The sequence below is a fragment of the Phyllobates terribilis genome, unplaced genomic scaffold (assembly GCF_046119375.1).
Source record: "Phyllobates terribilis strain yellow unplaced genomic scaffold, ASM4611937v1 Scaffold_30__1_contigs__length_15301838, whole genome shotgun sequence".
Lineage (NCBI taxonomy): Eukaryota > Metazoa > Chordata > Amphibia > Anura > Dendrobatidae > Phyllobates > Phyllobates terribilis.
In genome coordinates this window covers 10,825,391-10,852,466 of record NW_027362790.1, presented here as the reverse complement: position 1 = coordinate 10,852,466, position 27,076 = coordinate 10,825,391, and the positions used below count along the sequence as shown (strand labels likewise).

Genomic DNA, 27,076 nt, shown 5'->3' with positions numbered 1-27,076 from the left:
TGCACACACACCATCTATTTAGCAAATGCCCTTGTTATCAACAGCAGCCTTTTAAACTCACCTGAGCTAACAGGTATGTGCGCTGGTTACTCTGCTGCGCTTAAAATTTCTTTTTTGGTTTGCTACAATGCCTTTTCTGAAACGTTGTCTCCCTCTGCTGGAACACTGACTTCTTTCATTTAATGCCTGCAGACTATAAAAGAGAACCCAACCCAAAAAGTTTGGTTGATTAGTCTGTGGCATTCTGTTAAACTGTTGCTTATGGCGGTCTCTGTGAGCTTCTCAGCGACATTCAGCCAGCCAGGTATCCTGCCTGCAGTAGATGGAATGTGGCAATGGAACGCTGGCTGCACGTGTCATAATAGGCTCTGAGCCTTTATATACCTGTGCACAGCAGCAGCCACCTTCAGTCTGCTGCTGGACAGCCAGCAGCAGCAGCAGCAGGAGAGGTATGTAATCAGGAGCCCTCCTGCTAAGGGTAGACAGCTGCTCGTTCCACCCCACCCCCCGCCTTAATTGGTTCTCCTCCCTTCCAACGGTGTTGAGGCGGGTGGGAACAGCAGGGGGTGAAGGTGCTGTGTTTAAAGAGGTGGAGTTATGCAGATCTAAAACGCGTGGATTGCAGCAGCAGCAAGCCGAAAAGTGCAGGCATGTAAGGGATCTAGAGGTTGACAACATGTCTTCTTAACGGGAGTCCAGGAGCTCATCTCCACAAATGGACTTTTCAGGATCCTTGGGTGGCTCCGTAGTTTGAAACCAATTCTGGTTATCGCTTCTCGGCCTTTTGGCTAAGATCAAGTGTAGTATCTGTTCTTATCAGTTTAATATCTGATACGTCCCCTATCTGGGGACCATATATTAAATGGATTTTTAGAACAGGGAGATGGAAAAAGAGCTTGCTCTGTCCACTCCACGCATTGACCTGGTATTGCAGTATCTCCAGGACCGGTGCACCCCTTCTTTAATGCAGTTTCTATAATCAGAAAGAATTGAATTCAATGTTTTTTGTTCATTTTGCTTGTTTGTCGGATTTTGGGATGGACTCTTTGGCTTTGCTTTTCTTCTCCTCATTGGATTTTTCATGTTCAAAGTTGCAGAAGCCAGATTACAAGCTCATTTTGGTTCAACTTCAGCAACTGTGCATTGCATTGCCATGTAATGTGATGCAATGCTATCTTTCTAGCTCTCCCTTTTTACTTCCTTTTGGATAAACAGACATATTAGGCAAGCATTTTGGAGCTTTCACCTAAATAACTACAGGTGGTGAGATAAGCTGCACAATATAATTGACCTTTCAGTATATTGTTGCACACACACCATCTATTTAGCAAATGCCCTTGTTATCAACAGCAGCCTTTTAAACTCACCTGAGCTAACAGGTATGTGCGCTGGTTACTCTGCTGCGCTTAAAATTTCTTTTTTGGTTTGCTACAATGCCTTTTCTGAAACGTTGTCTCCCTCTGCTGGAACACTGACTTCTTTCATTTAATGCCTGCAGACTATAAAAGAGAACCCAACCCAAAAAGTTTGGTTGATTAGTCTGTGGCATTCTGTTAAACTGTTGCTTATGGCGGTCTCTGTGAGCTTCTCAGCGACATTCAGCCAGCCAGGTATCCTGCCTGCAGTAGATGGAATGTGGCAATGGAACGCTGGCTGCGCGTGTCATAATAGGCTCTGAGCCTTTATATACCTGTGCACAGCAGCAGCCACCTTCAGTCTGCTGCTGGACAGCCAGCAGCAGCAGCAGCAGGAGAGGTATGTAATCAGGAGCCCTCCTGCTAAGGGTAGACAGCTGCTCGTTCCACCCCACCCCCCGCCTTAATTGGTTCTACTCCCTTCCAACGGTGTTGAGGCAGGTGGGAACAGCAGGGGGTGAAGGTGCTGTGTTTAAAGAGGTGGAGTTATGCAGATCTAAAACGCGTGGATTGCAGCAGCAGCAAGCCGAAAAGTGCAGGCATGTAAGGGATCTAGAGGTTGACAACATGTCTTCTTAACGGGAGTCCAGGAGCTCATCTCCACAAATGGACTTTTCAGGATCCTTGGGTGGCTCCGTAGTTTGAAACCAATTCTGGTTATCGCTTCTCGGCCTTTTGGCTAAGATCAAGTGTAGTATCTGTTCTTATCAGTTTAATATCTGATACGTCCCCTATCTGGGGACCATATATTAAATGGATTTTTAGAACAGGGAGATGGAAAAAGAGCTTGCTCTGTCCACTCCACGCATTGACCTGGTATTGCAGTATCTCCAGGACCGGTGCACCCCTTCTTTAATGCAGTTTCTAAAATCAGAAAGAATTGAATTCAATGTTTTTTGTTCATTTTGCTTGTTTGTCGGATTTTGGGATGGACTCTTTGGCTTTGCTTTTCTTCTCCTCATTGGATTTTTCATGTTCAAAGTTGCAGAAGCCAGATTACAAGCTCATTTTGGTTCAACTTCAGCAACTGTGCATTGCATTGCCATGTAATGTGATGCAATGCTATCTTTCTAGCTCTCCCTTTTTACTTCCTTTTGGATAAACAGACATATTAGGCAAGCATTTTGGAGCTTTCACCTAAATAACTACAGGTGGTGAGATAAGCTGCACAATATAATTGACCTTTCAGTATATTGTTGCACACACACCATCTATTTAGCAAATGCCCTTGTTATCAACAGCAGCCTTTTAAACTCACCTGAGCTAACAGATATGTGCGCTGGTTACTCTGCTGCGCTTAAAATTTCTTTTTTGGTTTGCTACAATGCCTTTTCTGAAACGTTGTCTCCCTCTGCTGGAACACTGACTTCTTTCATTTAATGCCTGCAGACTATAAAAGAGAACCCAACCCAAAAAGTTTGGTTGATTAGTCTGTGGCATTCTGTTAAACTGTTGCTTATGGCGGTCTCTGTGAGCTTCTCAGCGACATTCAGCCAGCCAGGTATCCTGCCTGCAGTAGATGGAATGTGGCAATGGAACGCTGGCTGCGCGTGTCATAATAGGCTCTGAGCCTTTATATACCTGTGCACAGCAGCAGCCACCTTCAGTCTGCTGCTGGACAGCCAGCAGCAGCAGCAGCAGGAGAGGTATGTAATCAGGAGCCCTCCTGCTAAGGGTAGACAGCTGCTCGTTCCACCCCACCCCCCGCCTTAATTGGTTCTCCTCCCTTCCAACGGTGTTGAGGCGGGTGGGAACAGCAGGGGGTGAAGGTGCTGTGTTTAAAGAGGTGGAGTTATGCAGATCTAAAACGCGTGGATTGCAGCAGCAGCAAGCCGAAAAGTGCAGGCATGTAAGGGATCTAGAGGTTGACAACATGTCTTCTTAACGGGAGTCCAGGAGCTCATCTCCACAAATGGACTTTTCAGGATCCTTGGGTGGCTCCGTAGTTTGAAACCAATTCTGGTTATCGCTTCTCGGCCTTTTGGCTAAGATCAAGTGTAGTATCTGTTCTTATCAGTTTAATATCTGATACGTCCCCTATCTGGGGACCATATATTAAATGGATTTTTAGAACAGGGAGATGGAAAAAGAGCTTGCTCTGTCCACTCCACGCATTGACCTGGTATTGCAGTATCTCCAGGACCGGTGCACCCCTTCTTTAATGCAGTTTCTAAAATCAGAAAGAATTGAATTCAATGTTTTTTGTTCATTTTGCTTGTTTGTCGGATTTTGGGATGGACTCTTTGGCTTTGCTTTTCTTCTCCTCATTGGATTTTTCATGTTCAAAGTTGCAGAAGCCAGATTACAAGCTCATTTTGGTTCAACTTCAGCAACTGTGCATTGCATTGCCATGTAATGTGATGCAATGCTATCTTTCTAGCTCTCCCTTTTTACTTCCTTTTGGATAAACAGACATATTAGGCAAGCATTTTGGAGCTTTCACCTAAATAACTACAGGTGGTGAGATAAGCTGCACAATATAATTGACCTTTCAGTATATTGTTGCACACACACCATCTATTTAGCAAATGCCCTTGTTATCAACAGCAGCCTTTTAAACTCACCTGAGCTAACAGGTATGTGCGCTGGTTACTCTGCTGCGCTTAAAATTTCTTTTTTGGTTTGCTACAATGCCTTTTCTGAAACGTTGTCTCCCTCTGCTGGAACACTGACTTCTTTCATTTAATGCCTGCAGACTATAAAAGAGAACCCAACCCAAAAAGTTTGGTTGATTAGTCTGTGGCATTCTGTTAAACTGTTGCTTATGGCGGTCTCTGTGAGCTTCTCAGCGACATTCAGCCAGCCAGGTATCCTGCCTGCAGTAGATGGAATGTGGCAATGGAACGCTGGCTGCGCGTGTCATAATAGGCTCTGAGCCTTTATATACCTGTGCACAGCAGCAGCCACCTTCAGTCTGCTGCTGGACAGCCAGCAGCAGCAGCAGCAGGAGAGGTATGTAATCAGGAGCCCTCCTGCTAAGGGTAGACAGCTGCTCGTTCCACCCCACCCCCCGCCTTAATTGGTTCTCCTCCCTTCCAACGGTGTTGAGGCGGGTGGGAACAGCAGGGGGTGAAGGTGCTGTGTTTAAAGAGGTGGAGTTATGCAGATCTAAAACGCGTGGATTGCAGCAGCAGCAAGCCGAAAAGTGCAGGCATGTAAGGGATCTAGAGGTTGACAACATGTCTTCTTAACGGGAGTCCAGGAGCTCATCTCCACAAATGGACTTTTCAGGATCCTTGGGTGGCTCCGTAGTTTGAAACCAATTCTGGTTATCGCTTCTCGGCCTTTTGGCTAAGATCAAGTGTAGTATCTGTTCTTATCAGTTTAATATCTGATACGTCCCCTATCTGGGGACCATATATTAAATGGATTTTTAGAACAGGGAGATGGAAAAAGAGCTTGCTCTGTCCACTCCACGCATTGACCTGGTATTGCAGTATCTCCAGGACCGGTGCACCCCTTCTTTAATGCAGTTTCTAAAATCAGAAAGAATTGAATTCAATGTTTTTTGTTCATTTTGCTTGTTTGTCGGATTTTGGGATGGACTCTTTGGCTTTGCTTTTCTTCTCCTCATTGGATTTTTCATGTTCAAAGTTGCAGAAGCCAGATTACAAGCTCATTTTGGTTCAACTTCAGCAACTGTGCATTGCATTGCCATGTAATGTGATGCAATGCTATCTTTCTAGCTCTCCCTTTTTACTTCCTTTTGGATAAACAGACATATTAGGCAAGCATTTTGGAGCTTTCACCTAAATAACTACAGGTGGTGAGATAAGCTGCACAATATAATTGACCTTTCAGTATATTGTTGCACACACACCATCTATTTAGCAAATGCCCTTGTTATCAACAGCAGCCTTTTAAACTCACCTGAGCTAACAGGTATGTGCGCTGGTTACTCTGCTGCGCTTAAAATTTCTTTTTTGGTTTGCTACAATGCCTTTTCTGAAACGTTGTCTCCCTCTGCTGGAACACTGACTTCTTTCATTTAATGCCTGCAGACTATAAAAGAGAACCCAACCCAAAAAGTTTGGTTGATTAGTCTGTGGCATTCTGTTAAACTGTTGCTTATGGCGGTCTCTGTGAGCTTCTCAGCGACATTCAGCCAGCCAGGTATCCTGCCTGCAGTAGATGGAATGTGGCAATGGAACGCTGGCTGCGCATGTCATAATAGGCTCTGAGCCTTTATATACCTGTGCACAGCAGCAGCCACCTTCAGTCTGCTGCTGGACAGCCAGCAGCAGCAGCAGCAGGAGAGGTATGTAATCAGGAGCCCTCCTGCTAAGGGTAGACAGCTGCTCGTTCCACCCCACCCCCCGCCTTAATTGGTTCTCCTCCCTTCCAACGGTGTTGAGGCGGGTGGGAACAGCAGGGGGTGAAGGTGCTGTGTTTAAAGAGGTGGAGTTATGCAGATCTAAAACGCGTGGATTGCAGCAGCAGCAAGCCGAAAAGTGCAGGCATGTAAGGGATCTAGAGGTTGACAACATGTCTTCTTAACGGGAGTCCAGGAGCTCATCTCCACAAATGGACTTTTCAGGATCCTTGGGTGGCTCCGTAGTTTGAAACCAATTCTGGTTATCGCTTCTCGGCCTTTTGGCTAAGATCAAGTGTAGTATCTGTTCTTATCAGTTTAATATCTGATACGTCCCCTATCTGGGGACCATATATTAAATGGATTTTTAGAACAGGGAGATGGAAAAAGAGCTTGCTCTGTCCACTCCATGCATTGACCTGGTATTGCAGTATCTCCAGGACCGGTGCACCCCTTCTTTAATGCAGTTTCTAAAATCAGAAAGAATTGAATTCAATGTTTTTTGTTCATTTTGCTTGTTTGTCGGATTTTGGGATGGACTCTTTGGCTTTGCTTTTCTTCTCCTCATTGGATTTTTCATGTTCAAAGTTGCAGAAGCCAGATTACAAGCTCATTTTGGTTCAACTTCAGCAACTGTGCATTGCATTGCCATGTAATGTGATGCAATGCTATCTTTCTAGCTCTCCCTTTTTACTTCTTTTTGGATAAACAGACATATTAGGCAAGCATTTTGGAGCTTTCACCTAAATAACTACAGGTGGTGAGATAAGCTGCACAATATAATTGACCTTTCAGTATATTGTTGCACACACACCATCTATTTAGCAAATGCCCTTGTTATCAACAGCAGCCTTTTAAACTCACCTGAGCTAACAGGTATGTGCGCTGGTTACTCTGCTGCGCTTAAAATTTCTTTTTTGGTTTGCTACAATGCCTTTTCTGAAACGTTGTCTCCCTCTGCTGGAACACTGACTTCTTTCATTTAATGCCTGCAGACTATAAAAGAGAACCCAACCCAAAAAGTTTGGTTGATTAGTCTGTGGCATTCTGTTAAACTGTTGCTTATGGCGGTCTCTGTGAGCTTCTCAGCGACATTCAGCCAGCCAGGTATCCTGCCTGCAGTAGATGGAATGTGGCAATGGAACGCTGGCTGCGCGTGTCATAATAGGCTCTGAGCCTTTATATACCTGTGCACAGCAGCAGCCACCTTCAGTCTGCTGCTGGACAGCCAGCAGCAGCAGCAGCAGGAGAGGTATGTAATCAGGAGCCCTCCTGCTAAGGGTAGACAGCTGCTCGTTCCACCCCACCCCCCGCCTTAATTGGTTCTCCTCCCTTCCAACGGTGTTGAGGCAGGTGGGAACAGCAGGGGGTGAAGGTGCTGTGTTTAAAGAGGTGGAGTTATGCAGATCTAAAACGCGTGGATTGCAGCAGCAGCAAGCCGAAAAGTGCAGGCATGTAAGGGATCTAGAGGTTGACAACATGTCTTCTTAACGGGAGTCCAGGAGCTCATCTCCACAAATGGACTTTTCAGGATCCTTGGGTGGCTCCGTAGTTTGAAACCAATTCTGGTTATCGCTTCTCGGCCTTTTGGCTTAGATCTTGTATCTGGTCAGAAGGATCCTATAGTGTCTCCCCCTCGGCCTTGCAGCATCGCCACTTAGGTGGCTTAAGCTGCCTGCTGCTATTGGGGGGGGTCCAGAGGAAACGAGAGGTGATAATGGGCGTCAAGATTCGCTATGCCGGGACCGATGATATTCGGGTCAAAAATTCTTTTCGCATTGATATTGAGGAGTCGAGGAGGAATTTCTTTAACCTGCGGTTCTTGGTGGAAGTCGTCATCTTCAAGATTTTGAATGTTGGTCGTGGAGACATCATTTGCCTACAGGAGTTCCCAAAGAATGGCCGGTACGTTTTAGTCCTTGATCGTATGGCAGCTTGCCAGAATCTTTTCAAGACTCTAAAGGATCAGCAAGCCTTGGATCATCCGGCTCTTGATGGGCTTACATTTACGGTATTGTATACTAAGGGGGAAGTGCCAGTTGTTGTGTTTATGCACAACCCCCTTGTGGATGTGGAGGACATTACTAGATTCCTGAACCGTCATTGCAGCTATGTGTCCTACTCACACAAGGTGAGGAATGAGGTGGGCTTGTGGACTGGCAAACACAAGTTTTTTGTACGGTTCCAGGAGGACCCCCAGGGACCTGGGGGTATCCACTACCCTCCCCTCAGTTTTGCCATCGGGAGGGATAGAGGGTATATGTATTTTCCTGGTGCTCCGCGGTTTTGCAGGAAGTGTAAATCCTTTGGACACTACCAAGAGGACTGCACGGTGGAGAAGTTTTGTGGGAAATGCAATAAAGAGGGTCATCTGGCAATGGAGTGTACTAACTCCATGGTTTGTAATGCATGTGGCGAGGAGGGACACGCTTTCAAGGACTGTCCCCATCGTTCCAGGTCATATGCAGAGGCCGTGTCCCCACGTCCTACTACTGCCGCCACTATTGGTGAGGCGATCGAGGTAGTAAGGGACTTCATGGAAGAGATGGAGCAAGCACCCGATCCTGCTGGTGGAAGCGCTGTTGAGATAGAGCCTGCAGATATGTCAATTCTGCTTGATGTGAGTGGTGAGGGAGAAGTGAGCGGTTCACTCTCCACAACGCCGGTGTTGGCTTTGGAAAGCTCAGAGGCAATTCATGAAGGTGGTGGTGGCCAGGGTGACTTCACCGGGGCTGTGGTGAGGCCCCCTGATGAGGACTCTGATGTGTCTTCTGCAAAGAAGTTCCGGCCAGATTTTTCACCTGCCAGTATTGGGAGCATCAGCCCCTTAAGTGATAGGAGCTATCCCGAGAGCTACAGTGCCTCTCCTAGGAGGTCTTTTTTGGAGGAGGGGGCCAGCATTCTCTGCTTAACATCAGGAATCGAGTTTCAAGACGAGAAAGGTTGACTCTTCGGTGGGGGGTATGTTCTTTTTTACCGAATATGGTTAAAAAATGGGCTCCAACATGGGCTGTAGTGTACTGTCAATAAATGTAAGGCTTATAAAATCTAAGCCTAGAAGATTGGCTATACTGGAAGAACTAAAAAATCTTGGAGCAAATATTTACTGTCTGCAAGAGTGCGGAATTGAAGAGTCACCTCCTGAAAAGGACTGGGTATATGGGCATAGTATTTGGTCAGGTTCAATGACAAACAAAAATGATGGTGTGGGGATTTTGTTGGGGAATAGGGATTTAAGTTTTGAAAATTATATGGTGGTGGAGCCAGGTCGTTGTATAATGGCAGTGGTTAAGGGGAGAGGGTGGAGGGTGAAAATTGTTAACGTGTATTGTCCAATTAACAAAGGGGATAGGTTAGCACTATTAGAGAAAATACGTTTATTTTTGCCTGGAAGGATTCCAATATTATTAGTTGGTGATTTCAATTGTGTTTCTGAAGGGGAAATTGATGTCACGGGTAAGGTCCTTAATCAAATTACATCTGATTTTTCTTTTTTAGATGCAGCGGAATTTTTGAGTAAGCCACCACCGGCCACATATAGAGCTGATAGGGGAGGAATAGTGTCCAGGATTGACCGCATGCTGTATACAAATAGAGGTTTGGTGTGTAAATTTTTTAAACAGCATGTTTTTTCTTTCACAGACCATGAATGTTTGTGGGGTATGTTTGAAGGTGATAAAAAAATGGTGCATGGTGTTGGGGTATGGAAGCTAAATGTTAGGTTGTTAGAGGATGTTAGGGTTATGAGAGACTTCGAAAGTAAGTATGAATGGTGGAGGTCTAGGAAAAATAATTTTGTGGATGTGACTGTATGGTGGGATTGGGTGAAAGTGGAAATTAAGAATTTTTTTAGGAGGTGGGGTTATAAAAAAGCAGCAATTGAAAGAGGCAGATTTAAAGATTTAAATATGAGGATTGAGTGGTTACATAAAATGAGTATGAAAGGAATTGATGTTAGTGATCAACTCAGAGGAGCGAGAGATGAGATGAAGCGTGTTTTGGAAAAGCGTGGGAAGGAAATTATTTTTAGGACGAGAGTTGAGCATTTGGATATGGATGAGAAGTGTACGAGGTACTTTTTTAAAAAAATGTGCAGTAAAAAAGATGAGTTGGATAAGGTTGTAAATGATAATGGTATGACTGTGGTTGGAAGGGAAGTGTTGGATGAGGTACATAGTTTCTATAGTAGTTTATTTGAGTCTAAATGGGTGGATGGGGGTTTGAAAGAGCATGTGTTAGGTATGTTGGAGAGTCAGCTTGAATCAGGGGAACGTGAGTGTTTGAGTGAGGATATTGTTTTTGATGAGGTTAAAAAGGCGGTGGATGGTGCGAAAAAGAATAAAACACCTGGGAAAGATGGGTTGCCTGTGGAGTTTTATGTAAAAGCATGGGATGTGATTGGTGTTGATTTTGTGGAGGTATGTCAATATATGTGGATGAATGGTGTACTTTGTAATTCCATGAAAGAAGGAGTAGTTGTTTTACTATATAAGAAGGGTGAGAAAAAGAATTTGCGTAATTGGAGGCCGATTACATTACTCAATGCAGATTATAAAGTCTTTAGCAAAATTCTGGCTAACCGTATGCGTGGGGTGATTGGAAGTGTGGTTGGTGATGATCAAGTGTGCGCGGTGCCAGGTAGGTGTATGACTGATAACCTCTTGTTGTTGAGGGACGTAATTGGAGATTGTATGTTTAGGAACGGGAAATGTATGGTTTTTTGTGTGGATTTTGAGAAAGCTTTTGATAGAGTGTCGCATGCGTTTATGTTTGAGGTGTTAGTTAGGATGGGTTTTCCTAGTGTTTTTGTGAATGCCATAAGGTGTTTGTATGATGGTGTGGTGAGTGAAGTGTTAGTGAATGGATGTTTGAGTGAGAAGGTGTGCATAAAATCAGGGGTCAGGCAGGGGTGTCCGTTGTCCCCTGTCCTGTTTATAAGTGTGATTGAGCCCCTGTTGTGCATGATTCGGAAAGAGAAAGTGATGAATGGTCTTCTGATCCCAGGGAGTGGTGGAAAGACTGTAAAGGTAATGGGGTATATGGACGATGTTGTTGTGGTGAGTGATAATATGGCTGCTATGAATCGAGCAAGGTTGCTTTTAGATTTCTTTTGTGGTGCATCTGGTTTTAGGGTGAATTGGGGGAAGTGTAGCTTTAAGTGTTTCGGGGATTCGAGTGTTAGGATGGATGGTGTGATATGTGAAGAAGGTGCTATTAAGGTTTTGGGGGTATGGTTTAACAAAGATCTGAAAGGGAATGAGAGTTGGGATGAATGCGGTAAGAGGATTGAACAGAAGTTAAATTTTTGGAGGTTACGGGACTTGACATTGTCAGGCAAAGTCCTTATTATTAAGTCAGTGATTCTTCCTATGTTACTTTTTGTGTCAGTGGTTTTTCCAGCCCCTTATAGGGGTTTTAGGCGGATTGAGAAGCTAATTTTTACGTTTTATTGGGGAAGTAAGATGGAAAAACTTAAAAGGGAATATTTGTGTAAGTTACGTGAACATGGGGGAATGGATTTCCCAAATTTTGAATTTTGTCTTGGTTTAAATTATATTAAAACGGTGGTTGTTCTGTTAGGTATGGATAACAAGACGGCTTTTATGATTAAATATATGGCTGGATGGATGTTGTTTGGGTTGAAATGGATGAGAAGGGATGCAAGAGTGCCTGTTTCGTTTAAATGTCCAGTGTGGTATGAGTTTGTTGAAAAATTTGTTGTCAAGCATGATTTGTTGGATGTTCCTATGGGTGATTTCAAAGTGATAAGGAATGTAAGGAGAAGGATGCGTGTTAGAGAGTTTGAATGTAACATTAGGGGCTTGAGATCGAGTGAAGCGTTGTGTGTATGGAGGAACCTGAGTATAAAAGGAATATCGAATAGGCAGCGTGATATCGTATGGATGAGTTTGCATGAGATTTTGCCTGTGAGAGAGGTACAGAAGAGGAGGGATCTGATTAGAACAGAGGTATGTCCGAGGGATGGATGTGGGGCGAGTGAAACTGTTATGCATTTGGTTTGGAATTGTGATTATGCTCAGAGTGTTTGGAAGGGAGTGGGTGGTTTATGCAAGGAACTAGCGGGCGTGAATTTTATAAATTGGAGAGTGGTAATGTTTGGGATGGGTGCAAGTAGCCGGGTGAAAGAGAGATTGTTGTGGTTGATAATGGCATGTGTAATAGAAAGTCTGTGGGACGTTAGGAATTTGTGTTTATTTAAAAGGAAAATAATCTCAGTTAATAATTGTGTTAGGATGGTTTTGTCAAGGTTATACATAGTTTATTTATGGGACAGCCGTGGCGGTGGTGGCTCTGATTCAGAAGGTTTTTGGAAAGTCAAAAAATGGAGGTCACTGGTAAAGTACCAGTAAGTCCTTGTTTAAGTGTTGTGATCTGTCTTTTTTTATGATAATGGTATGTTTTATAGTTTTTTGTCCATTCAAAAGGTATTACAACTGTTTCAGTAAAAAGTTATAAATATGAAATAAAGAAAGTACCATTATGATGTAAGACTGGGCAACGTAGTATGAGTTTTTATACTATTGATTGTTGCTTGAAAAATTTTACTGAATGGTATAAAAAAAAAAAAAAAAAAAAAATCTGTTCTTATCAGTTTAATATCTGATACGTCCCCTATCTGGGGACCATATATTAAATGGATTTTTAGAACAGGGAGATGGAAAAAGAGCTTGCTCTGTCCACTCCACGCATTGACCTGGTATTGCAGTATCTCCAGGACCGGTGCACCCCTTCTTTAATGCAGTTTCTAAAATCAGAAAGAATTGAATTCAATGTTTTTTGTTCATTTTGCTTCTTTGTCGGATTTTGGGATGGACTCTTTGGCTTTGCTTTTCTTCTCCTCATTGGATTTTTCATGTTCAAAGTTGCAGAAGCCAGATTACAAGCTCATTTTGGTTCAACTTCAGCAACTGTGCATTGCATTGCCATGTAATGTGATGCAATGCTATCTTTCTAGCTCTCCCTTTTTACTTCCTTTTGGATAAACAGACATATTAGGCAAGCATTTTGGAGCTTTCACCTAAATAACTACAGGTGGTGAGATAAGCTGCACAATATAATTGACCTTTCAGTATATTGTTGCACACACACCATCTATTTAGCAAATGCCCTTGTTATCAACAGCAGCCTTTTAAACTCACCTGAGCTAACAGGTATGTGCGCTGGTTACTCTGCTGCGCTTAAAATTTCTTTTTTGGTTTGCTACAATGCCTTTTCTGAAACGTTGTCTCCCTCTGCTGGAACACTGACTTCTTTCATTTAATGCCTGCAGACTATAAAAGAGAACCCAACCCAAAAAGTTTGGTTGATTAGTCTGTGGCATTCTGTTAAACTGTTGCTTATGGCGGTCTCTGTGAGCTTCTCAGCGACATTCAGCCAGCCAGGTATCCTGCCTGCAGTAGATGGAATGTGGCAATGGAATGCTGGCTGCGCGTGTCATAATAGGCTCTGAGCCTTTATATACCTGTGCACAGCAGCAGCCACCTTCAGTCTGCTGCTGGACAGCCAGCAGCAGCAGCAGCAGGAGAGGTATGTAATCAGGAGCCCTCCTGCTAAGGGTAGACAGCTGCTCGTTCCACCCCACCCCCCGCCTTAATTGGTTCTCCTCCCTTCCAACGGTGTTGAGGCGGGTGGGAACAGCAGGGGGTGAAGGTGCTGTGTTTAAAGAGGTGGAGTTATGCAGATCTAAAACGCGTGGATTGCAGCAGCAGCAAGCCGAAAAGTGCAGGCATGTAAGGGATCTAGAGGTTGACAACATGTCTTCTTAACGGGAGTCCAGGAGCTCATCTCCACAAATGGACTTTTCAGGATCCTTGGGTGGCTCCGTAGTTTGAAACTAATTCTGGTTATCGCTTCTCGGCCTTTTGGCTAAGATCAAGTGTAGTATCTGTTCTTATCAGTTTAATATCTGATACGTCCCCTATCTGGGGACCATATATTAAATGGATTTTTAGAACAGGGAGATGGAAAAAGAGCTTGCTCTGTCCACTCCACGCATTGACCTGGTATTGCAGTATCTCCAGGACCGGTGCACCCCTTCTTTAATGCAGTTTCTAAAATCAGAAAGAATTGAATTCAATGTTTTTTGTTCATTTTGCTTCTTTGTCGGATTTTGGGATGGACTCTTTGGCTTTGCTTTTCTTCTCCTCATTGGATTTTTCATGTTCAAAGTTGCAGAAGCCAGATTACAAGCTCATTTTGGTTCAACTTCAGCAACTGTGCATTGCATTGCCATGTAATGTGATGCAATGCTATCTTTCTAGCTCTCCCTTTTTACTTCCTTTTGGATAAACAGACATATTAGGCAAGCATTTTGGAGCTTTCACCTAAATAACTACAGGTGGTGAGATAAGCTGCACAATATAATTGACCTTTCAGTATATTGTTGCACACACACCATCTATTTAGCAAATGCCCTTGTTATCAACAGCAGCCTTTTAAACTCACCTGAGCTAACAGGTATGTGCGCTGGTTACTCTGATGCGCTTAAAATTTCTTTTTTGGTTTGCTACAATGCCTTTTCTGAAACGTTGTCTCCCTCTGCTGGAACACTGACTTCTTTCATTTAATGCCTGCAGACTATAAAAGAGAACCCAACCCAAAAAGTTTGGTTGATTAGTCTGTGGCATTCTGTTAAACTGTTGCTTATGGCGGTCTCTGTGAGCTTCTCAGCGACATTCAGCCAGCCAGGTATCCTGCCTGCAGTAGATGGAATGTGGCAATGGAACGCTGGCTGCGCGTGTCATAATAGGCTCTGAGCCTTTATATACCTGTGCACAGCAGCAGCCACCTTCAGTCTGCTGCTGGACAGCCAGCAGCAGCAGCAGCAGGAGAGGTATGTAATCAGGAGCCCTCCTGCTAAGGGTAGACAGCTGCTCGTTCCACCCCACCCCCCGCCTTAATTGGTTCTCCTCCCTTCCAACGGTGTTGAGGCGGGTGGGAACAGCAGGGGGTGAAGGTGCTGTGTTTAAAGAGGTGGAGTTATGCAGATCTAAAACGCGTGGATTGCAGCAGCAGCAAGCCGAAAAGTGCAGGCATGTAAGGGATCTAGAGGTTGACAACATGTCTTCTTAACGGGAGTCCAGGAGCTCATCTCCACAAATGGACTTTTCAGGATCCTTGGGTGGCTCCGTAGTTTGAAACCAATTCTGGTTATCGCTTCTCGGCCTTTTGGCTAAGATCAAGTGTAGTATCTGTTCTTATCAGTTTAATATCTGATACGTCCCCTATCTGGGGACCATATATTAAATGGATTTTTAGAACAGGGAGATGGAAAAAGAGCTTGCTCTGTCCACTCCACGCATTGACCTGGTATTGCAGTATCTCCAGGACCGGTGCACCCCTTATTTAATGCAGTTTCTAAAATCAGAAAGAATTGAATTCAATGTTTTTTGTTCATTTTGCTTGTTTGTTGGATTTTGGGATGGACTCTTTGGCTTTGCTTTTCTTCTCCTCATTGGATTTTTCATGTTCAAAGTTGCAGAAGCCAGATTACAAGCTCATTTTGGTTCAACTTCAGCAACTGTGCATTGCATTGCCATGTAATGTGATGCAATGCTATCTTTCTAGCTCTCCCTTTTTACTTCCTTTTGGATAAACAGACATATTAGGCAAGCATTTTGGAGCTTTCACCTAAATAACTACAGGTGGTGAGATAAGCTGCACAATATAATTGACCTTTCAGTATATTGTTGCACACACACCATCTATTTAGCAAATGCCCTTGTTATCAACAGCAGCCTTTTAAACTCACCTGAGCTAACAGGTATGTGCGCTGGTTACTCTGCTGCGCTTAAAATTTCTTTTTTGGTTTGCTACAATGCCTTTTCTGAAACGTTGTCTCCCTCTGCTGGAACACTGACTTCTTTCATTTAATGCCTGCAGACTATAAAAGAGAACCCAACCCAAAAAGTTTGGTTGATTAGTCTGTGGCATTCTGTTAAACTGTTGCTTATGGCGGTCTCTGTGAGCTTCTCAGCGACATTCAGCCAGCCAGGTATCCTGCCTGCAGTAGATGGAATGTGGCAATGGAACGCTGGCTGCGCGTGTCATAATAGGCTCTGAGCCTTTATATACCTGTGCACAGCAGCAGCCACCTTCAGTCTGCTGCTGGACAGCCAGCAGCAGCAGCAGGAGAGGTATGTAATCAGGAGCCCTCCTGCTAAGGGTAGACAGCTGCTCGTTCCACCCCACCCCCCGCCTTAATTGGTTCTCCTCCCTTCCAACGGTGTTGAGGCGGGTGGGAACAGCAGGGGGTGAAGGTGCTGTGTTTAAAGAGGTGGAGTTATGCAGATCTAAAACGCGTGGATTGCAGCAGCAGCAAGCCGAAAAGTGCAGGCATGTAAGGGATCTAGAGGTTGACAACATGTCTTCTTAACGGGAGTCCAGGAGCTCATCTCCACAAATGGACTTTTCAGGATCCTTGGGTGGCTCCGTAGTTTGAAACCAATTCTGGTTATCGCTTCTCGGCCTTTTGGCTAAGATCAAGTGTAGTATCTGTTCTTATCAGTTTAATATCTGATACGTCCCCTATCTGGGGACCATATATTAAATGGATTTTTAGAACAGGGAGATGGAAAAAGAGCTTGCTCTGTCCACTCCACGCATTGACCTGGTATTGCAGTATCTCCAGGACCGGTGCACCCCTTATTTAATGCAGTTTCTAAAATCAGAAAGAATTGAATTCAATGTTTTTTGTTCATTTTGCTTGTTTGTCGGATTTTGGGATGGACTCTTTGGCTTTGCTTTTCTTCTCCTCATTGGATTTTTCATGTTCAAAGTTGCAGAAGCCAGATTACAAGCTCATTTTGGTTCAACTTCAGCAACTGTGCATTGCATTGCCATGTAATGTGATGCAATGCTATCTTTCTAGCTCTCCCTTTTTACTTCCTTTTGGATAAACAGACATATTAGGCAAGCATTTTGGAGCTTTCACCTAAATAACTACAGGTGGTGAGATAAGATGCACAATATAATTGACCTTTCAGTATATTGTTGCACACACACCATCTATTTAGCAAATGCCCTTGTTATCAACAGCAGCCTTTTAAACTCACCTGAGCTAACAGGTATGTGCGCTGGTTACTCTGCTGCGCTTAAAATTTCTTTTTTGGTTTGCTACAATGCCTTTTCTGAAACGTTGTCTCCTTCTGCTGGAACACTGACTTCTTTCATTTAATGCCTGCAGACTATAAAAGAGAACCCAACCCAAAAAGTTTGGTTGATTAGTCTGTGGCATTCTGTTAAACTGTTGCTTATGGCGGTCTCTGTGAGCTTCTCAGCGACATTCAGCCAGCCAGGTATCCTGCCTGCAGTAGATGGAATGTGGCAATGGAACGCTGGCTGCGCGTGTCATAATAGGCTCTGAGCCTTTATATACCTGTGCACAGCAGCAGCCACCTTCAGTCTGCTGCTGGACAGCCAGCAGCAGCAGCAGGAGAGGTATGTAATCAGGAGCCCTCCTGCTAAGGGTAGACAGCTGCTCGTTCCACCCCACCCCCCGCCTTAATTGGTTCTCCTCCCTTCCAACGGTGTTGAGGCGGGTGGGAACAGCAGGGGGTGAAGGTGCTGTGTTTAAAGAGGTGGAGTTATGCAGATCTAAAACGCGTGGATTGCAGCAGCAGCAAGCCGAAAAGTGCAGGCATGTAAGGGACCTAGAGGTTGACAACATGTCTTCTTAACGGGAGTCCAGGAGCTCATCTCCACAAATGGACTTTTCAGGATCCTTGGGTGGCTCCGTAGTTTGAAACCAATTCTGGTTATCGCTTCTCGGCCTTTTGGCTAAGATCAAGTGTAGTATCTGTTCTTATCAGTTTAATATCTGATACGTCCCCTATCTGGGGACCATATATTAAATGGATTTTTAGAACAGGGAGATGGAAAAAGAGCTTGCTCTGTCCACTCCACGCATTGACCTGGTATTGCAGTATCTCCAGGACCGGTGCACCCCTTCTTTAATGCAGTTTCTAAAATCAGAAAGAATTGAATTCAATGTTTTTTGTTCATTTTGCTTGTTTGTCGGATTTTGGGATGGACTTTTTGGCTTTGCTTTTCTTCTCCTCATTGGATTTTTCATGTTCAAAGTTGCAGAAGCCAGATTACAAGCTCATTTTGGTTCAACTTCAGCAACTGTGCATTGCATTGCCATGTAATGTGATGCAATGCTATCTTTCTAGCTCTCCCTTTTTACTTCCTTTTGGATAAACAGACATATTAGGCAAGCATTTTGGAGCTTTCACCTAAATAACTACAGGTGGTGAGATAAGCTGCACAATATAATTGACCTTTCAGTATATTGTTGCACACACACCATCTATTTAGCAAATGCCCTTGTTATCAACAGCAGCCTTTTAAACTCACCTGAGCTAACAGGTATGTGCGCTGGTTACTCTGCTGCGCTTAAAATTTCTTTTTTGGTTTGCTACAATGCCTTTTCTGAAACGTTGTCTCCCTCTGCTGGAACACTGACTTCTTTCATTTAATGCCTGCAGACTATAAAAGAGAACCCAACCCAAAAAGTTTGGTTGATTAGTCTGTGGCATTCTGTTAAACTGTTGCTTATGGCGGTCTCTGTGAGCTTCTCAGCGACATTCAGCCAGCCAGGTATCCTGCCTGCAGTAGATGGAATGTGGCAATGGAACGCTGGCTGCGCGTGTCATAATAGGCTCTGAGCCTTTATATACCTGTGCACAGCAGCAGCCACCTTCAGTCTGCTGCTGGACAGCCAGCAGCAGCAGCAGGAGAGGTATGTAATCAGGAGCCCTCCTGCTAAGGGTAGACAGCTGCTCGTTCCACCCCACCCCCCGCCTTAATTGGTTCTCCTCCCTTCCAACGGTGTTGAGGCGGGTGGGAACAGCAGGGGGTGAAGGTGCTGTGTTTAAAGAGGTGGAGTTATGCAGATCTAAAACGCGTGGATTGCAGCAGCAGCAAGCCGAAAAGTGCAGGCATGTAAGGGATCTAGAGGTTGACAACATGTCTTCTTAACGGGAGTCCAGGAGCTCATCTCCACAAATGGACTTTTCAGGATCCTTGGGTGGCTCCGTAGTTTGAAACCAATTCTGGTTATCGCTTCTCGGCCTTTTGGCTAAGATCAAGTGTAGTATCTGTTCTTATCAGTTTAATATCTGATACGTCCCCTATCTGGGGACCATATATTAAATGGATTTTTAGAACAGGGAGATGGAAAAAGAGCTTGCTCTGTCCACTCCACGCATTGACCTGGTATTGCAGTATCTCCAGGACCGGTGCACCCCTTCTTTAATGCAGTTTCTAAAATCAGAAAGAATTGAATTCAATGTTTTTTGTTCATTTTGCTTGTTTGTCGGATTTTGGGATGGACTCTTTGGCTTTGCTTTTCTTCTACTCATTGGATTTTTCATGTTCAAAGTTGCAGAAGCCAGATTACAAGCTCATTTTGGTTCAACTTCAGCAACTGTGCATTGCATTGCCATGTAATGTGATGCAATGCTATCTTTCTAGCTCTCCCTTTTTACTTCCTTTTGGATAAACAGACATATTAGGCAAGCATTTTGGAGCTTTCACCTAAATAACTACAGGTGGTGAGATAAGCTGCACAATATAATTGACCTTTCAGTATATTGTTGCACACACACCATCTATTTAGCAAATGCCCTTGTTATCAACAGCAGCCTTTTAAACTCACCTGAGCTAACAGGTATGTGCGCTGGTTACTCTGCTGCGCTTAAAATTTCTTTTTTGGTTTGCTACAATGCCTTTTCTGAAACGTTGTCTCCTTCTGCTGGAACACTGACTTCTTTCATTTAATGCCTGCAGACTATAAAAGAGAACCCAACCCAAAAAGTTTGGTTGATTAGTCTGTGGCATTCTGTTAAACTGTTGCTTATGGCGGTCTCTGTGAGCTTCTCAGCGACATTCAGCCAGCCAGGTATCCTGCCTGCAGTAGATGGAATGTGGCAATGGAACGCTGGCTGCGCATGTCATAATAGGCTCTGAGCCTTTATATACCTGTGCACAGCAGCAGCCACCTTCAGTCTGCTGCTGGACAGCCAGCAGCAGCAGCAGGAGAGGTATGTAATCAGGAGCCCTCCTGCTAAGGGTAGACAGCTGCTCGTTCCACCCCACCCCCCGCCTTAATTGGTTCTCCTCCCTTCCAAGGGTGTTGAGGCGGGTGGGAACAGCAGGGGGTGAAGGTGCTGTGTTTAAAGAGGTGGAGTTATGCAGATCTAAAACGCGTGGATTGCAGCAGCAGCAAGCCGAAAAGTGCAGGCATGTAAGGGATCTAGAGGTTGACAACATGTCTTCTTAACGGGAGTCCAGGAGCTCATCTCCACAAATGGACTTTTCAGGATCCTTGGGTGGCTCCGTAGTTTGAAACCAATTCTGGTTATCGCTTTTCGGCCTTTTGGCTAAGATCAAGTGTAGTATCTGTTCTTATCAGTTTAATATCTGATACGTCCCCTATCTGGGGACCATATATTAAATGGATTTTTAGAACAGGGAGATGGAAAAAGAGCTTGCTCTGTCCACTCCACGCATTGACCTGGTATTGCAGTATCTCCAGGACCGGTGCACCCCTTCTTTAATGCAGTTTCTAAAATCAGAAAGAATTGAATTCAATGTTTTTTGTTCATTTTGCTTGTTTGTCGGATTTTGGGATGGACTCTTTGGCTTTGCTTTTCTTCTCCTCATTGGATTTTTCATGTTCAAAGTTGCAGAAGCCAGATTACAAGCTCATTTTGGTTCAACTTCAGCAACTGTGCATTGCATTGCCATGTAATGTGATGCAATGCTATCTTTCTAGCTCTCCCTTTTTACTTCCTTTTGGATAAACAGACATATTAGGCAAGCATTTTGGAGCTTTCACCTAAATAACTACAGGTGGTGAGATAAGCTGCACAATATAATTGACCTTTCAGTATATTGTTGCACACACACCATCTATTTAGCAAATGCCCTTGTTATCAACAGCAGCCTTTTAAACTCACCTGAGCTAACAGGTATGTGCGCTGGTTACTCTGCTGCGCTTAAAATTTCTTTTTTGGTTTGCTACAATGCCTTTTCTGAAACGTTGTCTCCTTCTGCTGGAACACTGACTTCTTTCATTTAATGCCTGCAGACTATAAAAGAGAACCCAACCCAAAAAGTTTGGTTGATTAGTCTGTGGCATTCTGTTAAACTGTTGCTTATGGCGGTCTCTGTGAGCTTCTCAGCGACATTCAGCCAGCCAGGTATCCTGCCTGCAGTAGATGGAATGTGGCAATGGAACGCTGGCTGCGCGTGTCATAATAGGCTCTGAGCCTTTATATACCTGTGCACAGCAGCAGCCACCTTCAGTCTGCTGCTGGACAGCCAGCAGCAGCAGCAGCAGGAGAGGTATGTAATCAGGAGCCCTCCTGCTAAGGGTAGACAGCTGCTCGTTCCACCCCACCCCCCGCCTTAATTGGTTCTCCTCCCTTCCAACGGTGTTGAGGCGGGTGGGAACAGCAGGGGGTGAAGGTGCTGTGTTTAAAGAGGTGGAGTTATGCAGATCTAAAACGCGTGGATTGCAGCAGCAGCAAGCCGAAAAGTGCAGGCATGTAAGGGATCTAGAGGTTGACAACATGTCTTCTTAACGGGAGTCCAGGAGCTCATCTCCACAAATGGACTTTTCAGGATCCTTGGGTGGCTCCGTAGTTTGAAACCAATTCTGGTTATCGCTTCTCGGCCTTTTGGCTAAGATCAAGTGTAGTATCTGTTCTTATCAGTTTAATATCTGATACGTCCCCTATCTGGGGACCATATATTAAATGGATTTTTAGAACAGGGAGATGGAAAAAGAGCTTGCTCTGTCCACTCCACGCATTGACCTGGTATTGCAGTATCTCCAGGACCGGTGCACCCCTTCTTTAATGCAGTTTCTAAAATCAGAAAGAATTGAATTCAATGTTTTTTGTTCATTTTGCTTGTTTGTCGGATTTTGGGATGGACTCTTTGGCTTTGCTTTTCTTCTCCTCATTGGATTTTTCATGTTCAAAGTTGCAGAAGCCAGATTACAAGCTCATTTTGGTTCAACTTCAGCAACTGTGCATTGCATTGCCATGTAATGTGATGCAATGCTATCTTTCTAGCTCTCCCTTTTTACTTCCTTTTGGATAAACAGACATATTAGGCAAGCATTTTGGAGCTTTCACCTAAATAACTACAGGTGGTGAGATAAGCTGCACAATATAATTGACCTTTCAGTATATTGTTGCACACACACCATCTATTTAGCAAATGCCCTTGTTATCAACAGCAGCCTTTTAAACTCACCTGAGCTAACAGGTATGTGCGCTGGTTACTCTGCTGCGCTTAAAATTTCTTTTTTGGTTTGCTACAATGCCTTTTCTGAAACGTTGTCTCCTTCTGCTGGAACACTGACTTCTTTCATTTAATGCCTGCAGACTATAAAAGAGAACCCAACCCAAAAAGTTTGGTTGATTAGTCTGTGGCATTCTGTTAAACTGTTGCTTATGGCGGTCTCTGTGAGCTTCTCAGCGACATTCAGCCAGCCAGGTATCCTGCCTGCAGTAGATGGAATGTGGCAATGGAACGCTGGCTGCGCATGTCATAATAGGCTCTGAGCCTTTATATACCTGTGCACAGCAGCAGCCACCTTCAGTCTGCTGCTGGACAGCCAGCAGCAGCAGCAGGAGAGGTATGTAATCAGGAGCCCTCCTGCTAAGGGTAGACAGCTGCTCGTTCCACCCCACCCCCCGCCTTAATTGGTTCTCCTCCCTTCCAACGGTGTTGAGGCGGGTGGGAACAGCAGGGGGTGAAGGTGCTGTGTTTAAAGAGGTGGAGTTATGCAGATCTAAAACGCGTGGATTGCAGCAGCAGCAAGCCGAAAAGTGCAGGCATGTAAGGGATCTAGAGGTTGACAACATGTCTTCTTAACGGGAGTCCAGGAGCTCATCTCCACAAATGGACTTTTCAGGATCCTTGGGTGGCTCCGTAGTTTGAAACCAATTCTGGTTATCGCTTCTCGGCCTTTTGGCTAAGATCAAGTGTAGTATCTGTTCTTATCAGTTTAATATCTGATACGTCCCCTATCTGGGGACCATATATTAAATGGATTTTTAGAACAGGGAGATGGAAAAAGAGCTTGCTCTGTCCACTCCACGCATTGACCTGGTATTGCAGTATCTCCAGGACCGGTGCACCCCTTCTTTAATGCAGTTTCTAAAATCAGAAAGAATTGAATTCAATGTTTTTTGTTCATTTTGCTTGTTTGTCGGATTTTGGGATGGACTCTTTGGCTTTGCTTTTCTTCTCCTCATTGGATTTTTCATGTTCAAAGTTGCAGAAGCCAGATTACAAGCTCATTTTGGTTCAACTTCAGCAACTGTGCATTGCATTGCCATGTAATGTGATGCAATGCTATCTTTCTAGCTCTCCCTTTTTACTTCCTTTTGGATAAACAGACATATTAGGCAAGCATTTTGGAGCTTTCACCTAAATAACTACAGGTGGTGAGATAAGCTGCACAATATAATTGACCTTTCAGTATATTGTTGCACACACACCATCTATTTAGCAAATGCCCTTGTTATCAACAGCAGCCTTTTAAACTCACCTGAGCTAACAGGTATGTGCGCTGGTTACTCTGCTGCGCTTAAAATTTCTTTTTTGGTTTGCTACAATGCCTTTTCTGAAACGTTGTCTCCTTCTGCTGGAACACTGACTTCTTTCATTTAATGCCTGCAGACTATAAAAGAGAACCCAACCCAAAAAGTTTGGTTGATTAGTCTGTGGCATTCTGTTAAACTGTTGCTTATGGCGGTCTCTGTGAGCTTCTCAGCGACATTCAGCCAGCCAGGTATCCTGCCTGCAGTAGATGGAATGTGGCAATGGAACGCTGGCTGCGCGTGTCATAATAGGCTCTGAGCCTTTATATACCTGTGCACAGCAGCAGCCACCTTCAGTCTGCTGCTGGACAGCCAGCAGCAGCAGCAGCAGGAGAGGTATGTAATCAGGAGCCCTCCTGCTAAGGGTAGACAGCTGCTCGTTCCACCCCACCCCCCGCCTTAATTGGTTCTCCTCCCTTCCAACGGTGTTGAGGCGGGTGGGAACAGCAGGGGGTGAAGGTGCTGTGTTTAAAGAGGTGGAGTTATGCAGATCTAAAACGCATGGATTGCAGCAGCAGCAAGCCGAAAAGTGCAGGCATGTAAGGGATCTAGAGGTTGACAACATGTCTTCTTAACGGGAGTCCAGGAGCTCATCTCCACAAATGGACTTTTCAGGATCCTTGGGTGGCTCCGTAGTTTGAAACCAATTCTGGTTATCGCTTCTCGGCCTTTTGGCTAAGATCAAGTGTAGTATCTGTTCTTATCAGTTTAATATCTGATACGTCCCCTATCTGGGGACCATATATTAAATGGATTTTTAGAACAGGGAGATGGAAAAAGAGCTTGCTCTGTCCACTCCACGCATTGACCTGGTATTGCAGTATCTCCAGGACCGGTGCACCCCTTCTTTAATGCAGTTTCTAAAATCAGAAAGAATTGAATTCAATGTTTTTTGTTCATTTTGCTTGTTTGTCGGATTTTGGGATGGACTCTTTGGCTTTGCTTTTCTTCTCCTCATTGGATTTTTCATGTTCAAAGTTGCAGAAGCCAGATTACAAGCTCATTTTGGTTCAACTTCAGCAACTGTGCATTGCATTGCCATGTAATGTGATGCAATGCTATCTTTCTAGCTCTCCCTTTTTACTTCCTTTTGGATAAACAGACATATTAGGCAAGCATTTTGGAGCTTTCACCTAAATAACTACAGGTGGTGAGATAAGCTGCACAATATAATTGACCTTTCAGTATATTGTTGCACACACACCATCTATTTAGCAAATGCCCTTGTTATCAACAGCAGCCTTTTAAACTCACCTGAGCTAACAGGTATGTGCGCTGGTTACTCTGCTGCGCTTAAAATTTCTTTTTTGGTTTGCTACAATGCCTTTTCTGAAACGTTGTCTCCTTCTGCTGGAACACTGACTTCTTTCATTTAATGCCTGCAGACTATAAAAGAGAACCCAACCCAAAAAGTTTGGTTGATTAGTCTGTGGCATTCTGTTAAACTGTTGCTTATGGCGGTCTCTGTGAGCTTCTCAGCGACATTCAGCCAGCCAGGTATCCTGCCTGCAGTAGATGGAATGTGGCAATGGAACGCTGGCTGCGCGTGTCATAATAGGCTCTGAGCCTTTATATACCTGTGCACAGCAGCAGCCACCTTCAGTCTGCTGCTGGACAGCCAGCAGCAGCAGCAGGAGAGGTATGTAATCAGGAGCCCTCCTGCTAAGGGTAGACAGCTGCTCGTTCCACTCCACCCCCCGCCTTAATTGGTTCTCCTCCCTTCCAACGGTGTTGAGGCAGGTGGGAACAGCAGGGGGTGAAGGTGCTGTGTTTAAAGAGGTGGAGTTATGCAGATCTAAAACGCGTGGATTGCAGCAGCAGCAAGCCGAAAAGTGCAGGCATGTAAGGGATCTAGAGGTTGACAACATGTCTTCTTAACGGGAGTCCAGGAGCTCATCTCCACAAATGGACTTTTCAGGATCCTTGGGTGGCTCCGTAGTTTGAAACCAATTCTGGTTATCGCTTCTCGGCCTTTTGGCTAAGATCAAGTGTAGTATCTGTTCTTATCAGTTTAATATCTGATACGTCCCCTATCTGGGGACCATATATTAAATGGATTTTTAGAACAGGGAGATGGAAAAAGAGCTTGCTCTGTCCACTCCACGCATTGACCTGGTATTGCAGTATCTCCAGGACCGGTGCACCCCTTCTTTAATGCAGTTTCTAAAATCAGAAAGAATTGAATTCAATGTTTTTTGTTCATTTTGCTTGTTTGTCGGATTTTGGGATGGACTCTTTGGCTTTGCTTTTCTTCTCCTCATTGGATTTTTCATGTTCAAAGTTGCAGAAGCCAGATTACAAGCTCATTTTGGTTCAACTTCAGCAACTGTGCATTGCATTGCCATGTAATGTGATGCAATGCTATCTTTCTAGCTCTCCCTTTTTACTTCCTTTTGGATAAACAGACATATTAGGCAAGCATTTTGGAGCTTTCACCTAAATAACTACAGGTGGTGAGATAAGCTGCACAATATAATTGACCTTTCAGTATATTGTTGCACACACACCATCTATTTAGCAAATGCCCTTGTTATCAACAGCAGCCTTTTAAACTCACCTGAGCTAACAGGTATGTGCGCTGGTTACTCTGCTGCGCTTAAAATTTCTTTTTTGGTTTGCTACAATGCCTTTTCTGAAACGTTGTCTCCTTCTGCTGGAACACTGACTTCTTTCATTTAATGCCTGCAGACTATAAAAGAGAACCCAACCCAAAAAGTTTGGTTGATTAGTCTGTGGCATTCTGTTAAACTGTTGCTTATGGCGGTCTCTGTGAGCTTCTCAGCGACATTCAGCCAGCCAGGTATCCTGCCTGCAGTAGATGGAATGTGGCAATGGAACGCTGGCTGCGCGTGTCATAATAGGCTCTGAGCCTTTATATACCTGTGCACAGCAGCAGCCACCTTCAGTCTGCTGCTGGACAGCCAGCAGCAGCAGCAGCAGGAGAGGTATGTAATCAGGAGCCCTCCTGCTAAGGGTAGACAGCTGCTCGTTCCACCCCACCCCCCGCCTTAATTGGTTCTCCTCCCTTCCAACGGTGTTGAGGCGGGTGGGAACAGCAGGGGGTGAAGGTGCTGTGTTTAAAGAGGTGGAGTTATGCAGATCTAAAACGCGTGGATTGCAGCAGCAGCAAGCCGAAAAGTGCAGGCATGTAAGGGATCTAGAGGTTGACAACATGTCTTCTTAACGGGAGTCCAGGAGCTCATCTCCACAAATGGACTTTTCAGGATCCTTGGGTGGCTCCGTAGTTTGAAACCAATTCTGGTTATCGCTTCTCGGCCTTTTGGCTAAGATCAAGTGTAGTATCTGTTCTTATCAGTTTAATATCTGATACGTCCCCTATCTGGGGACCATATATTAAATGGATTTTTAGAACAGGGAGATGGAAAAAGAGCTTGCTCTGTCCACTCCACGCATTGACCTGGTATTGCAGTATCTCCAGGACCGGTGCACCCCTTCTTTAATGCAGTTTCTAAAATCAGAAAGAATTGAATTCAATGTTTTTTGTTCATTTTGCTTGTTTGTCGGATTTTGGGATGGACTCTTTGGCTTTGCTTTTCTTCTCCTCATTGGATTTTTCATGTTCAAAGTTGCAGAAGCCAGATTACAAGCTCATTTTGGTTCAACTTCAGCAACTGTGCATTGCATTGCCATGTAATGTGATGCAATGCTATCTTTCTAGCTCTCCCTTTTTACTTCCTTTTGGA

The 27,076-nt window shown here is 44.4% G+C and overlaps 17 non-coding genes across 17 annotated transcripts; all 17 read left to right on the top strand.

Annotated features, from left to right (window-relative positions):
* Positions 1-768: 768 nt before the first annotated feature.
* Positions 769-959, top strand: LOC141179125 (U2 spliceosomal RNA). The gene has a single exon (XR_012255169.1). It is a non-coding gene; the product is annotated as a U2 spliceosomal RNA (small nuclear RNA).
* A 1,115-nt stretch (positions 960-2,074) lies between these two features.
* Positions 2,075-2,265, top strand: LOC141179124 (U2 spliceosomal RNA). Its single transcript, XR_012255168.1, has one exon. It is a non-coding gene; the product is annotated as a U2 spliceosomal RNA (small nuclear RNA).
* Positions 2,266-3,380: 1,115 nt separating this feature from the next.
* Positions 3,381-3,571, top strand: LOC141179123 (U2 spliceosomal RNA). The gene has a single exon (XR_012255167.1). It is a non-coding gene; the product is annotated as a U2 spliceosomal RNA (small nuclear RNA).
* Positions 3,572-4,686: 1,115 nt separating this feature from the next.
* On the top strand, positions 4,687-4,877 carry LOC141179122 (U2 spliceosomal RNA). The gene has a single exon (XR_012255166.1). It is a non-coding gene; the product is annotated as a U2 spliceosomal RNA (small nuclear RNA).
* A 1,115-nt stretch (positions 4,878-5,992) lies between these two features.
* Positions 5,993-6,183, top strand: LOC141179400 (U2 spliceosomal RNA). Its single transcript, XR_012255419.1, has one exon. It is a non-coding gene; the product is annotated as a U2 spliceosomal RNA (small nuclear RNA).
* Positions 6,184-12,283: 6,100 nt separating this feature from the next.
* LOC141179824 (U2 spliceosomal RNA) lies at positions 12,284-12,479 on the top strand. The gene has a single exon (XR_012255780.1). It is a non-coding gene; the product is annotated as a U2 spliceosomal RNA (small nuclear RNA).
* A 1,115-nt stretch (positions 12,480-13,594) lies between these two features.
* Positions 13,595-13,785, top strand: LOC141179121 (U2 spliceosomal RNA). The gene has a single exon (XR_012255165.1). It is a non-coding gene; the product is annotated as a U2 spliceosomal RNA (small nuclear RNA).
* Positions 13,786-14,900: 1,115 nt separating this feature from the next.
* On the top strand, positions 14,901-15,091 carry LOC141179120 (U2 spliceosomal RNA). Its single transcript, XR_012255164.1, has one exon. It is a non-coding gene; the product is annotated as a U2 spliceosomal RNA (small nuclear RNA).
* Positions 15,092-16,203: 1,112 nt separating this feature from the next.
* LOC141179119 (U2 spliceosomal RNA) lies at positions 16,204-16,394 on the top strand. Its single transcript, XR_012255163.1, has one exon. It is a non-coding gene; the product is annotated as a U2 spliceosomal RNA (small nuclear RNA).
* A 1,112-nt stretch (positions 16,395-17,506) lies between these two features.
* LOC141179118 (U2 spliceosomal RNA) lies at positions 17,507-17,697 on the top strand. The gene has a single exon (XR_012255162.1). It is a non-coding gene; the product is annotated as a U2 spliceosomal RNA (small nuclear RNA).
* A 1,112-nt stretch (positions 17,698-18,809) lies between these two features.
* Positions 18,810-19,000, top strand: LOC141179117 (U2 spliceosomal RNA). The gene has a single exon (XR_012255161.1). It is a non-coding gene; the product is annotated as a U2 spliceosomal RNA (small nuclear RNA).
* A 1,112-nt stretch (positions 19,001-20,112) lies between these two features.
* LOC141179591 (U2 spliceosomal RNA) lies at positions 20,113-20,303 on the top strand. Its single transcript, XR_012255591.1, has one exon. It is a non-coding gene; the product is annotated as a U2 spliceosomal RNA (small nuclear RNA).
* A 1,115-nt stretch (positions 20,304-21,418) lies between these two features.
* On the top strand, positions 21,419-21,609 carry LOC141179116 (U2 spliceosomal RNA). The gene has a single exon (XR_012255160.1). It is a non-coding gene; the product is annotated as a U2 spliceosomal RNA (small nuclear RNA).
* A 1,112-nt stretch (positions 21,610-22,721) lies between these two features.
* Positions 22,722-22,912, top strand: LOC141179113 (U2 spliceosomal RNA). Its single transcript, XR_012255158.1, has one exon. It is a non-coding gene; the product is annotated as a U2 spliceosomal RNA (small nuclear RNA).
* A 1,115-nt stretch (positions 22,913-24,027) lies between these two features.
* On the top strand, positions 24,028-24,218 carry LOC141179112 (U2 spliceosomal RNA). The gene has a single exon (XR_012255157.1). It is a non-coding gene; the product is annotated as a U2 spliceosomal RNA (small nuclear RNA).
* Positions 24,219-25,330: 1,112 nt separating this feature from the next.
* On the top strand, positions 25,331-25,521 carry LOC141179111 (U2 spliceosomal RNA). Its single transcript, XR_012255156.1, has one exon. It is a non-coding gene; the product is annotated as a U2 spliceosomal RNA (small nuclear RNA).
* Positions 25,522-26,636: 1,115 nt separating this feature from the next.
* LOC141179110 (U2 spliceosomal RNA) lies at positions 26,637-26,827 on the top strand. Its single transcript, XR_012255155.1, has one exon. It is a non-coding gene; the product is annotated as a U2 spliceosomal RNA (small nuclear RNA).
* The last annotated feature ends 249 nt before the right edge of the window (positions 26,828-27,076 follow it).